The sequence below is a fragment of the Equus asinus genome, chromosome 9, assembly GCF_041296235.1.
Source record: "Equus asinus isolate D_3611 breed Donkey chromosome 9, EquAss-T2T_v2, whole genome shotgun sequence".
NCBI lineage: Eukaryota > Metazoa > Chordata > Mammalia > Perissodactyla > Equidae > Equus > Equus asinus.
In genome coordinates, this window is record NC_091798.1 from 62,031,726 (window position 1) to 62,046,077 (window position 14,352).

The window sequence follows — 14,352 nt, forward strand, 5'->3', positions numbered from 1 at the left end:
GTTCTTTTTAGTAGATGTTCTATAATCAATTGTGTCGCTTTAACTATCACATAAAAAAGAAACTCAAAGCAAATGCCCCATCTCAGCCCCATGACCCTGCTTCCTTTCTGTTCCCCCTGATGTGCACAGAGGTGTGGCTCGAGATAAAATGATGCCCATGATAAGGAGGAGACCTCCACCTGCATCACGTGAGATCGGGGAACGCCCATGGTTGTCACCTTCACTTCCCTAACACCCATCTTTCTCCTGTCCTTCGTCCTTCCTTTGCTCCAGCTGAGGTGGCAACCTGGCTGTGGGGGGATATGGCCCCACAGGAAGGCCTTCTGGGTGCTTTCTAGATCCCATGATGTCATGCTCAGGATGGGCCCCATTTCCCCAGTGTGATCTGGAAAACTTGGTTTCATCAGGACCACCAATGCTCCTTCATGGGCCAGGTCCAGAAGGAGACGTCTTCAAAAAGAGGGGGGACGCCCTGTTCCTCTGAAAGGATAGAAGGAGGGAGAGTGGCAGAAGTGAAGGCCAGGGCTACTGTAGGATGAGAGGTTTAGACAGCTGACTGGAAGGCTGAGGAGATTGAGAATGGGGTAAACACTTGCAAAGAACCTCAAAACCTGAGATGCCAGAAGAACAAGGGTCAGGAAAATGTGTTGAAAAGCTGCTGTGGAGGCTGATAGAGACACACCACCCTTCCCAACTTCTTGCCTTGAACATTTGTGATGACTGAATGGGAAGAAATCAGGAGCATAGACAGGTAAACAGCTTCCACCTTCTAGCTAGCTCAGTGACATTTGGGGACTTAATTGCAGTGTGATGGATAATGCTGAAAGGAGGTGATTGTAATTTTTTCATTTGATGGTGTCCGCGCTTTTGAAACTCTATTAAGATAATCTGGAGAGGACCAGCTGTTGTGATCCCCCTGCTGCGTGCAGGCACTGAGCCCTGCCCTCCACTTCATCTCCCTCTTCCACTTCAGGGTGCTTTCATTTGGCCCTACAGATGGTTGTGGATGTGGTAGTGGCACTTGTTTTCAAGAGACGTTTCCATTGTGAAACTTGAGGGACGTCGTTGTTTTTCTTTGCCTCACACAATGAGGCAGGCCCCGAGAGAAAGGAATCTGCTCAGAGGGTGTTTCACATGCTTCCTCTCACCCCTGCCCTGGGTTCCTTGGCACAGCCTTTTTTGCACCTCTTGATGCTGTAGTTCTGGAACCATTAAGATATTTCTGGGGGCCAGCCCCATGGCCGAGTGGTTGGGTTTGCGCAAGGCTTCGGCAGCCCAGGGTTTCGCCAGTTCGGATCCTGGGCACGTACACGGCACTGCTCATCTGGCCATGATGAGGTGGCGTCCCACATAACACAACCAGAAGGACCTACAACTAGAATCTACAACTGTGTACTTGGGGGGCTTTGGGGAGAAGAAAAAGGAAAAAATATATATATTTCTGGATTATTGTACCAGCCTTGCTTTTACCCCACCCCACCCCACATTCTGTGGTTGTTTTTGTTTGGTTTTATCAGCAGAATTCAGCTAATACTGACCAGCTCTACCCTGTTGAGCTGTGGTTCAGGACCAAGTTTTCCTCCCTGGATTTGAGGCTTTTCTTTGTTTTGATCCAGAGCCATTTCTTGTTTATGTTCCAAGCTCCTCCGTTTCCTGTGGAGCGCATCATTTTTAGTTTTCTAACATCAGAGAGTTCTTACAGCCTTCCTTTGTCACACAGTTTGGCCCTTGCCAAGTAGGCCAGAGAGCCTGATTTAGGAAAACACAATTACCTGTCACCCCTATTGGTTTTCATCATCCTTCTCTGTAGCCCGCCTAGCTCCATGTGGAAATGGAGACCAAGTGGCTTGTCAAAGCCTTCATGACTTAGGGCAGCCTTACAAACACAAGGAAGAGACTTCTGGTTCTCTCACATCTTGTCCCCTGACCTGTACGCTGTGGAGTTAGAGCACGTTAAAACAGTTTGACCAAGATTGTTCCAGCAGCCCTCTAGGCAGGAAATAGGGGGACCTCAGAGGTACTTTAACAACCTGATTGGATGCTAACAGAGGACCCCAGTTGGAGGGGTGGTGGGCTGCAGGTGGCTAGACTGAGTATGACAGGCTGTCACAGGCCCCAGGATCTTGGTAGGCTAATGCAGTTGTCTTGGTAACCCACAGCAACGAAGGAATCCTGGGGCTCTTCCTACAGGAGCTTTATACAGCTGTGTGGTGGTGGATATAGGGCCGCCTCTTTGTGGGTGACTGTTTAATTAAGATTGTGGCTAATAAAAAGTAATTGACTAGCCTTTTTAAACTAAATTTGGTAGTACCCATCCATGTCCCTTCAACACATGATTCCACCAGACCCTGCTCAGTCCCTCAGCACTCGGAGCCTCCTGTTTGTTCAGTTGATTTGCATCTACTTTGGTTGGTTCTCTGACTGTCTGTTGTGCAGCATGACTGTTAAGGTGTGTGTAAGGCAGTACAGCATAGTGATATACCGTGGGGCTTGGAGTCACCTGAGTCTGGCTCTGCTTTGTCAAGTCAGAGTGATCCTGGAGGGTCTGTCCAGTTAACTTCTCAGACTTGGTTTTGCCACCTGTAAAAAAGGCTTACACCTAAAGGGCAGGCTTTTTACTTTGAGACTGTTTTATTTTTTTTTCTGAGGAAGATTTGCCCTGAGCTAACATCTGTTGCCAATCTTCCTTTATTTTATATGTGGGCTGCCACCACAGCCTGGCTGACAAGTGGCGTAGGTCTGTGCCCAGGATCCAAACCCAGGCTACCAAAGTGGAGTGCACAAACTTAAGCACTACACCATGGGGCTGGTCCCAAGACTGCTTGATGATGATGATGATGATGATAGCAACTAACATTTATTGAAGATGTGCTGTGTGCCAGGCACATTGTATTAGGTGCTTTAAGTACATTATTTTATTTAATCATAACAATGTCTCTGAGGAAACTACCATTTTATATGAAAATTTCAGTTTACAAGAAAACTGAAGTTTGGTGAGGCCAAGGAAACTTACCAATGTTTACATGAACAACAGATTGCAGAACCAGGATTCAAAGCCAGGAGTCCAACTTGAAAGCCCAAATTCCTTATCATATTGAAATGTGAGTGGAAATAAATATTAAAGGAAGATTTTCACACCCATCCATTTATCAAAAATTAAACTTCAATGGTGTGATTTCTGTTAGGATGAGAAGCAATAGCCAGTCTGATGCAATGCTGGTGGAAGTGTAAATTGGTACCACCATTTAGAAAAGCATTTGGGCAGCTTCCTAGAAAATCAAAGATGGTCTAGTAATTCCATGTCTAGGTATATCCTGGGGATGCTCCTTCTTGAGCACAAGGAGACAAGTAGAGGACTCTACTTCACACCATTGTATATTGTAGTAAACAAATGAAGGGCAACTGAGACTTCCAGCAGTAAGTGAATTGATAGCTATGGAATTCTATGCTGGAATACCATACAGCAGTTATAATTAATACATCCTTAAGATTGTAGCTAATGAGAAGGAGCCAGGTGAAATTAATACCTCATTAATATCGCTATATCAGCATAGATAACATTATAATGGTGAGTCAGGGGAAGCAATCTGTCAAAGGCTATGTATAAGAGAACACTACAGGGGCCGGCCCTGTGGCCGAGTGGTTAAGTTCACGCACTCCGCTTTGGCAGCCCAGGGTTTCGCAGGTTCGCATCCTGGAAGCGGACATGGCGCCACTCATCAGGCCATGCTGCAGCAGCATCCCACAAGCCACAACCAGAGGCACGCACAACTAGAATATACAACTATGTACTGGGGGGGCTTTGGGAAGACGAAGAAGGAGGAAGAAAAAATGAAGCAGCAACAGATTGGCAATAGTTGTTAGCTCAGGTGCCAATCTTTAAAAAAAAATTGTAAAAAAACACTACATATGAAACTTAAAGAAAAACAATTCTATACATTTATGGACAGTTATGTTGTAAGTATGGAAACGTGTTAAGACAGGTGCACACCAGCATCAGTGACGTAGCTGTCTTAGAGGAAGAGAATGGGATCAAGGATGGGTACAAAAGGGGCCTTCAAGTGTAGCTATAACATGACATTTTCTTTCAAAAAACCTGGAAGCAAATATGACAAGGTTGACATTTATGAAATCAAGGTAGTCAGTATATGGTACAATTCTATGGTCTCCTGTGTTCTAAATTTTTTCTGATAAAAGGGGAAACAGAGACTGCATTTGGGGAGCTCTTCGTTTGGAATTCCTTGCAAAGATTGCTGCACATTCTTGTTGTGACCTTTTGTTAGTAGCCACAAATCTTCATTCTTTAGGGGCAAATTGGCTTTTTAAAAATAAAGGGCAGATGGTATTGAGTCTGAGAGAGGCGGATAATAAATCAGGAGAATGCCGTTTTCTAATTGAGAATTTGGCATAGTGGTCAGAGCAAAACTACAAACATTTGCGTGGCCGCAGCATTGTGAAAACGAGTTCCTGTCCCCCAACTGGGCTTATTGGGGACAGAATGCATCCACATAAATGTAAGTTGGATCTGCTTGTTAATAGAGCACCCTTGTTATTAATGCCCTGCCTCATAACCGTTCTGATATATTTTTTGACAGACCAGCATGGTCCATCTCTGCTTCAGTCATCTGGTCCTTCAAGCCCCATTCTCTTCTGTTTAAGTGTAAAATTAGGCTAAACTTCAAAGCTGCTTTTTCCTGTCTGGTGAAATCAGGGGATGGGCTATAGTGAGTCCTTCCACCAGAGCCACAGCTGACAGTCTCCACTCCACGGGACAGTCAGTCACAATATAAGACATCAGCCTCTTCCGGAAAGGATGTCGGAGAAAGGTGAGAGCCGTCTATGGCTGTCGCCTGGCTCAGAGTGCACACATTGGATGGTTTCCTGAATGCTGGCTTGCAGCCTTTGGAAGCAATGGGCAAGTCGGAGGTGATGTGGATTCTGTTCAGGTGCTTCTTTGGACCTACTGGGTGCTTTGTGGTTCCCTGCACTGTGATGGCCTCTCGCAAGGCTAAGTAGACAGCCTGGCTCTTCCAAGGTGAGGCTGTCTCAGCTTTACATTCAGAAAATCTATGGCACAAAGTTCAACTTTGTCCCATGAGGGAACCAGCATTTCTCTTCTCACACTTGCTTTTCCTGTTTAGTATCCATTTCTCATTCACATTATCTAATACTGGCCTTTAATATGGTTTGATCTGTTTTTATAGTTAATTGAGCTCCGAGTTTACCGAAGTGAAAGGCCTGACTTTAGAGGTTCCTGGCTCTGCTCCTGACCAGCTGTTTGACCTTGGGCACATTATTAAGTCCCTGAGACTAGCTTACCTCACACTGGTAAGATGAAACTAGCAGTAGCACCTTCCTTGAAGGGCCATTGTGATGATTAAATGCAATGATGTGTGCAGTACCTTGCATGTGATATTTGGATTGAGTGTCCATGAGCATCTTCATACCATACCTCTCTGAAAAGTGTGTGCCCTCAATCTCAGTTTCCCTCCTCTCTGCTATTCAGGTGTTTGTAATACATCTTTACTTAATGATTATGAAATGTAAAGCCTGCAGCGTCTTGATCAGATTTACCTACCACATAATGTAAATATTGCAGCCATTCCCCTGCAGTCACAGCGTCTGTCCTTTGACATTGAACTCGGACTGCATGATATTCTGTGGCAGAACACATGATTCGTGTTTCTTGGTTACCTGTTTCATGACAGTGCTAGAATAATTAGAATCTTTTTTTACCTCCTTTTGGTAAACAATAAGATGAATTTACTTTGTCAGCTGGATCTTGTCTTTTCATGAGGCTTGACAACATCCAATCGTGATTGTGATGAATTTGTTATGGAAAATGGAGTATCCAGAAACAACCACAGGCTTGCATACAATGTGGACAAGCTGGCTCTAATATAAGCTGTATCTATAATTTCAATTCCCATCTGAGGTCCCCAGCTCCTTAACTCTAAATAATGCATGGCTCCTTTTACATCCCCTTTTCAAAACCCCAGGAGTGAGAGAGGCTCATTTATGGCTTGGTTTACTTGCACCTACTTCCCCAACTCCAGAATGCTATTGGGGTCACGCTGGAGGAGGCCACACACCAGATTTGTTTATGCCTCCCTTGTCATATATTTGTCCCTTAGTTTGTTCTGAGTGTTCAATACAACTGTCAGGAGCCTGGCTTGTCATGTGGGTTCTGTCTCACCTGGTGTGGCTCCCATTTGTGATCACTTACCTCCTTGGGAAAGAGTCCGTTTGGTTTTTCTGTTTTGGTCGGGTGTGCCCATGTTTCCTTGTGTTCGTGTGTTTTATTACAACACTCTCTACTAGACTAAATGATACTTACAGGTTGTTTGGGAGTTTGCTGAGTGTTCATTGCCATACGGGAGGCAAGGTCTGCACAGCCAGCTTAGACTCTAAATGACGTTAGCACTGAAATGGTATTCAGGGGTGCGTCACAGTAAGGTATGAATACCTATTTCAAGAATTCTACAGTAGACACACAAGTGGGACTAGGCTCTTTGCTGTGGACAGGGGTGGTGGGTATTAATCTATATTTTAGGAATAGGTGCACTCTCAGTATCTTGTAGGATTCTCAAAGAATTCCAACTCTGGGGTCAGGTGGCATCATCTCTGGGGGACACAGGCTGCTTCTCAAGCCAGTGCTGTCTCCCTCCCAGTGCAAATGGGCTATGTGTCCTACACAGAGCAGCAGTCTGACCGCGGTGTTAGAGGTGAACCGACCCTGCGGATATCCCCAGAATCCCAAAGACTCCCTCGTCTAAGCCCTGAAATACCCTGGGATCCTCTGATCCTCACAACACCCAGTCCTTTCAGGGTGCTCTTATCCCATTGCCATAAAAAGAAAGTGAGGAAACTTGCCCACAATCACAGAGCCAATGAGGAACGGTGCAGAAATGCAAGTCCTAGTGTGTCTAGGCCCAGAGCCCATGCTTTTTTTTTTTTTTTTAAGGAGGATTTTCCCTGAGCTAACTACTGCCAATCCTCTTTGCTGAGGAAGACTGGGCCTGAGCTCACATCCGTGCCCATCTTCCTCTACTTTATACGTGGGACGCCTACCACAGCATGGCTTTTGCCAAGCAGTGCCATGTCCGCACCCGGGATCCGAGAAGCAGAACGTGCAAACTTAACCGCTGTGCCCCCAGGCCGTCCCAGAGCCCATGCTTTTAACCACCCCATTTACACACACTCTTGTTGCCTTTCAACAGCAGTGTTGTGAGCGTTAAATGAGATGGTGTAAGTACAGACAGACTGAAGAACACACAACAAAGGTTGTCATGTTTGTGATATTATCAAAGTGAATTGTTTTTTTTAATTTTTAAAATATGAGAACACAGAAGGAAGCAACGAATTTTGGCAAGGAGACCTTGGGGTCAGCTTCTAGGAGGAGGTAATATTGAGAGTAACCTTGAAAGATTAGGGATAGGAGGGTGTGGCATTTATACCTTCAGGGATGATGTGGCCAACTTGAGTGTGTGGAGAGTAGAAGGAAGACTAGTAGTGATGAGACAGTGAGGAAGGGAGGCGAAATGACAAGGGATAGGAGTTTAGATGCATTTGGAGTAGTTGGTTGGGGCCAAATGTTGAGGAGCCTCAAAGTATCCCATATCCTCTAGGCCAGCACTTCGCAGAGCTTCCCCTAAAGCAGGATTTCTCGAAAGCCTCAGGATTTTGGATGGTGCTTCTTTGTCTTGGGGGCGGTTCTGTGCACTGAACGCAGCATTCCTGGCCTCTACCCATTACGTGCTGGTAAGCACTCGCCACGCCTCTTTCATTGCAAAGACCAAAAATGTCTCCAGACATTGCCAAATGTTCCCTGGAAACAAAATTGCCCCTGGTCGAGAACCACTGCCCTCAAACAAAGCAAGATTAGAAACTGCCACCCCTTAGGGAGCAGAGCCCAGCCCACGGTGACCCTTGAAAGGGTCCATCGCTTGAAAGTTCTCCAACATCTCAGGACTAAGAGATTTTCTCTTAAGAGTGCACATGTGTTTTATTTTGTTCTCTAATATATATGTGTTGGTCTTTAAATATAAAAATATTTTGAGTTATGTTTAAATCAAGTAAAGTGTCGCTCTAGGGCAGGCTTTGCAAACTCAAATATCAGGCAGGTGGGTTCAATCAATGATGTGGGCTAGGAGGCGTTTTTGTTTAAAAGGAGGTGATGTTAATTACGGAGGGCAGTGGCCAAGCGGGGAAGCTGCCCTGACTTCTAGGCCATTGTCACCATGCCTGCTGAAGGCCCTGGGCTGCCAGAGTTCAGGTTGTTAAAAGTAATCCAGAAACATATTTTCATGTTAGATCCATTCTTATTTAAAACAGGCTCCAATGAGGGAGAATGTGCAAACCAAACACAGTGTGTCTGTATGGCCGGTTTATAAACCACCACCACTCCCAGCCACAAAGATTGTGCCTTTAAGTGCCTGCTGGCACGCACCCTCTCTCCTCCACTCTGAGTTCCCCTGGTTTGAGAAGTAGGGCCTCTGAGCTGAGGATATCGTGCAATGTGGTCAGATCACTAGTAACACTGAAAGGGTCAATTGCAGCCCAGTTGCGGGTACTCCCCTGGGAATCCTAGGGACCCTTCTTCAGCGGCAGCTCTGAGTTAATCCTATGTATTGGGTTTATGCATCCCCCCACACACCCCTCCTCCAATTAAAAAAAACCTCTTTCTCATATTATCCGCTTTGAAATCTCAAGGTCTTAGTGCCTCTCAGCTGAATGCACCCTTATTTGCTCTTCTTCCTTAAAACAAGGAGTCCAGAAATGAACTAATCTGATCAGTGTGGGGTCAGGAAGAATTACCTCCTCCTTCACATCCCCCTACAGCCTCTGTTACCGTGTCCTAAGACTGCAGAGCCCCTTGGCAGCCACGGCACGCTTAATTCACCATGAACTTAGTGTGAACTAGAATTCCTAAATCTCTTTTATAAGTTCTGCTACTGAGCCATATTTCTCTCTACCCTTGTAATAAATTATTGTAGCATGCTTGGGAATGGTAATGACTCAAGAGCAACTGACGTTTGTAAAACTGTTTGTCTCTCTCAGTGGTCCTAGACTGCTGCTGAGTTTTTAAATATGTTTGCTTTTTAAAATAATTGTCTTTCTTACCTTTCTGTCAGTTGTCAGTTCCTGCTGTTATCTGTGTAGTGGCCTCTAGCCTTTTAATTTGCTGCTTCTAGACTCCTATGATTGGGAAATCGTGTGTCCAGGAATTTTAGAATCATGTAACCAGGATTTTTAGAATTTCAAACAGGATACACGGTCTCTGCATGTGGTCCCTTCTTATGAGTCAAGTATGTAGCCCAGGGTGGACATCGATGTCTCCTTTGCTGGCCAGAGCTATTTATTATTCCTCACAGTTTTCAGGTCTGTAGAGGAGTTGTTCCTCCAAGAACTTCCTTCTTGTTGAGTAAGATGTGACTGCATGGAGTAACTCTACCCTCGTTCATACAGCCACCCTAACTCCCCGTCTCCTCTCCCCTGATTGCCTGGAGATTTGCGACTCATCTTGGAGACAATTTAGTCAAGATCCAAACTTGGATGAATTCAACCCCTTAAGCCCAGTCTCCTCTCATAAAGGTGAAGTTTCAACCATTGTGGAAAGCCTGGTTACGCATGGAATGGCTAACAGCCTTCTGTGGCCTAACATTTATTCCATGTTTTTAGACCAGTATTAATGTAGTAGGTGTGGTTGTCCATGAGCATAAGATCTCCCACAGGTGCCCCAGGGCCTTTGCAGTCCTTCTCTCTTAGCGCTTTCAGTTAAAAGGTGGAAGAAATGAGGGGCCGGCCCTGTGGCTGAGTGGTTAAATTCGTGCGCTCTGCTACAACAGCACAGGGTTCGGATCCTGGGCGAGGACACGGCACTGCTCATCAGGCCATGCTGAGGCAGCATCCCACATGCCACAACTGGAAGGACTCACAACTAAAAATACACAACTATGTACCAGGGGGCTTTGGGGAGAAAAAGGGGGAAAAAATAAGATCTTTAAAAAAAATACATGTTCAAAAAAAAAGGTAGAAGAAATGAGATTTGGTTTTTGGGGACAGAGGTTCTCAGAGTAACTTTGTCTGTCTTTCTCTCAGTGCAGTGTGTGTCAGTGAATCCTTTAGATCGAGTTAAGATTGCCTATTTCAGAACATAATTCTAGAATTGGAGATGTGAACTTGAAGTTATCAGCTGTCACGTACACCTCCATCTGTCAGTGGAATATAAAGATTTTACCCAAAAATTGTGTTCTGCAGTGTCAGCCTTGTTCATTTGACTTATACCTGTCCCTTTCTTCTTCTGGTATTTCTAATAAAAGTAAGCCTGGTTGACCTGTGTTCCTGTGGGACTATAGAAACTGAAGCATGATAAAGGAAAGCCGTGTGCTGTTCAACAGCTCAGCACAATAAAGTTTTACAAGTTGGTCTAATTTTTCTTCCAACATCTTTCTAACCAGTCCAAACAAAAAATTCTTATGCCTGGTAGTTAAGGAAAATCAGTTGAGTTAGTGGGAGGGTGAGTGGCAGAGAATTAGAAGCTGATGTTGGAACTTTTTTAGACTATCTATAGAAACAACGCTTTGGGTTAAGGACCTGAATTATGCCATCGTATTCTGCTAAACTATTGATATTATCCAAATTCATCTCAACAAATACACGGTGCTAATAATTGGGAAAACAATCTTGTAAGAGCCAACTCTCACCTTGAGATGACAGTTCTTTGGAAGATCACTAAAAATTAAAGGCCAGCTGTCTCCTCTAATGAGCTTTGGAGGGAGTGGAGATGGGTTTTGGCGTCAGACATTCATTCTACTTAGCAGCTTTGTGACTTTGGATAGTTGCTCTAACTTCCACGGGCTTCAGTTTGCACAAGTGATAAATAGAATTGGGAATTGTGAAGATCCGAGGAGGGCAGGGAGGAGGAACAAAGGAGGGAGCAGAGTGGCAGGCCTGTGGAAGGAGATAAATAATGGTAGTCTTTACCCTCTTCCCTCCCTTCTCCCCAAGTCTTTTTCTGACAGAACATCAGAATTTTGACGATCCTTCCTCACTAGTCATGGTGTCCAGATCGTTCACATCCCTCTGGCTGGTCCAGTTTCCCCGTGGTGCTTTTAGGAGGGGGCTTTTGCATCTGCACACTTCTCCAGGTGTCACAGTAGCTCTGGGTGTTATTAGACTCCAGCCCTTCTCTGTGCTGAATACAATATTCCTGTTAATGAAGCTGAGGTTGGTTTGTCATTTGGGGCAGCTGATGCAGTGTCCACCTCCAGGCTTATTTGGAGCCGGAAACCCTTATCTGGAGCTGGCCTCTATCTAGGGAGGGAGATATCTGCAGGGAGGGAGGTTGCTGACTATACGATCATGATGTTTTAATCAGGGGCCATAACACCAATTGTACATTCTTCTTTCTTCTGGGGTAGAAAGGAAAGAATTTTTTTTTGTTTTGGGTTTTTTTTTCCTTCTTAAAAACATTTATTTGGAAGGTGTATTTTACACAAATGTAAAGTGAGAGTTTATCTTCATATATTTTGCCCTTTTTAATAAAATGAAACATTTGATGCTTTTTTAAAAATTAAACTTTTTCTTCCATTATAAAATTTAAAACAACCTGGAAATCAAATTTTGGTCACTTGTTGCAGTAATTTGTTGATGAGGCTGTTTTAAATCAAAGCACAAATGATAACTCATGACTCAGATTATGCCTTATTTTGACTTACTCTCGCTGCTGTTCTGTCAATGTGTTAGAATTTTCAAAGTGGCTTGTGATCAGACACTTACATGATCTGGAGACTTACCTCCCAGAAATGTCAAGGATCTCCTGGACAGCGTCTTCAAGGTCCAGCTGAAGCCCTAAACTGCTCTGAGTCTCGGCGGATCCCCCAAATCCATGGAATGCTGGCTTCCGCAGAGCCACCTGGTGCATAGCACACCCTGGACACAGCACGGACAGCCTGTGTTCTGCTAGTGACTGCATTTTTACCTTTTAAATAAAAAATACTTACGCAAATAATAATTCAGAACCACTAGTGATATGCTAATTATAAAAAAGTGGTATGTGATATAGATGAAGATTTGAACTTATTTATATCTAGGCATTGCCAGGTATTGTCTCAAAGATCTTTCTCTATTAAAAATATGGAATGCAGGCCACCCCATGGCCGAGTGGTTAAGTTTGCGCGCTCCTCTTCCGCAGCCCAGGGTTTCCCTGGTTCAGGTCCTGGGCGCGGACATGGCACCTCAGCATCATCAGGCCATGCTGAGGCGGCATCCCACATGCCACAACTAGGAGGACCCACAACTAACAATGTACTGGGAGGCTTTGGGGAGAATAAGAAAAAAATAAATCTAAAAAAAACATGTGAAATCCTTCCCAAATTTGCACATCAACCTTGCCCAGGGGCTATGCTACTCTTCTCTATGTCGTTCCAATTTCAATATATGTCTGCTGAAGCTAGCATGGAAGAATGCTTTTAAGAGTAGTTTTACAGGTTTTCTCCAACCTGCTACCCAAAAGAATAAAAGATAAATTCGAAAAGAATCATATATTGAAAACATGGAAATTTCGAGAAACACTATGAAAGAAAAATCTTTCAATTTCTCTCTTCCCCCTCCTTCCCCCTCCCTCCCCCTCCCTCCCCCTCCCTCCCTCTCCCTCTCTCTTTCACACACACGTACACAGCTTAAACTTCCAAACCTTTCTGCAGTTTGAATGAGAGCCTGTCTCTCAGGAGTGTAAGGGACCTGCATTTTGGCCACTAGAGCAGCCTCTAGCCTTTTACGTCAGTAACAATGAGGAGCAGATGGGGCCACTGAGAGATCCAGAGCCCCAACCTCATAAGGCCTATCTACTGGCAGCTATGTAGCCAATATAAATCTTAAGATGCCTCCATTTAAGCTGTTCTGCCCACCTAGACACCTTACCCCCTTCTCTCACTCTTTCTACCTGTTGAAATTCTACTTCCAGGCTTACTCCAAATGCCCACTCTCCAATAAAATCTTCCTAAATCACCTCAAGTGGGAACTGCGTGGAGCTCTCCTGTGCTGTCTGTGGCACATTATTGGGACTTGAACCATGGCCCTTAGCACAAGCCTCCTATGACAGGAGCTCCATGGTTGAGTATACACCTTTCTCTTATCTAGACTGTCAAGTCCTTGTTGGATAAACACACAACGAGTGCCAACTGTATGCCAGGCATTGTGATAGGAGCTGGAATAGGTCAATCTAGGAGCTTACTGTCAGGTATGGAGACTGCCATGTAAACGCAAAGCTCACTGTGGTGTATGTTGTATGGTGAAAGGAGGTATCAAGTGCTTTATCATTCTCATGTGAGTGTTTCCATGTAGCTTTCTGAGTTCTTACCTACAGGTAGGTGAGAGCTTGGAGAAGCATCTTATCAGTCTTTTACTTCCATACCTAACAGAATGCCTGGTGCCCAGAAAGTTCCCAGTATATGTATATTGAATGAATCACTTACCTTCTAGTTAGCAAAAGGGAGGTGTGCCCAATGAACCGCCCCATAACACGGGGTCTGGCTTGAGTGCTGTAATGGAAGAACAGATGTGAAGCTATGGACGGCTAAAGAGCGCTTTCACATAAGCCATCCAGTGAATGCTAGCTGAATGAAGAAATTCTGTATCATGTGTATAAGGCAGTTGAATCCCTTCTCTCCTATAAAAACCTCCTTAAAAGCATTTCATTTGCGGGCAGGGGGTGCTCCCGTAAGTAGAAACTAAATTGACGGGTAAGGACTAAGCCCAGTGAAGAAGAGCACTGTGGCTGTTAACTTAGATAAACGCATGAGGACGTTTCTAGAGGAATCTGATGAGCTGACACGGAATAGAGTGTGTCTCTACCTTGTAACTGCAGCAGAGCCTCTGGCGGGGTTGTTAGGAAACAAGTGATGGGGCCGATGAGCCGCAGCTGACAGCAACGCTGTCCCATGGAGAGCGCCAGGTCCACGTGGAGACTGCTGCAAGGCCAGGGCTGAGGCAGGGCTCAGAATTTATGGTGGGGCTGCAGTTCCGGGTAACGAGACTCCTCCCCCTTCATCGCAATGCCCGGGAGCTCGGTTCATTGTCTTTTTTTTTTTTTTTAATGCAATTTTAGTTTTGGAACTATGACTTTTACGTGTGAAGAAGGGAACTATCCAGGTGGATGATCTTCATTTTGGTTTGAGGTTTGTGTTTTGTGGTTAAAACTGTCAGCCCAACACCTCCCATTTGTCAACTGTTAGTATTTCCATTCATTTGTACATGTCCTCTCACTGCATCCTCTTGGGGGCTAGTTACCCCATTCTGTAGCTGAGTAAACTGAGGCTCCTTGAGTGGAGTCAAAGCCAGATTTGACTC

The 14,352-nt window shown here is 44.8% G+C and overlaps 1 protein-coding gene and 1 non-coding gene across 6 annotated transcripts in view; one reads left to right on the forward strand and one right to left on the reverse strand.

Moving 5' to 3' along the window:
• The window catches only part of MCC (MCC regulator of WNT signaling pathway), a 405,770-nt gene that overhangs the window by 252,747 nt on the left and 138,671 nt on the right, over positions 1-14,352 (forward strand). The gene's annotated exons all lie outside the window — the stretch shown is intronic.
• On the reverse strand, positions 12,356-12,459 carry LOC123289981 (U6 spliceosomal RNA). The gene has a single exon (XR_006534264.1). It is a non-coding gene; the product is annotated as a U6 spliceosomal RNA (small nuclear RNA).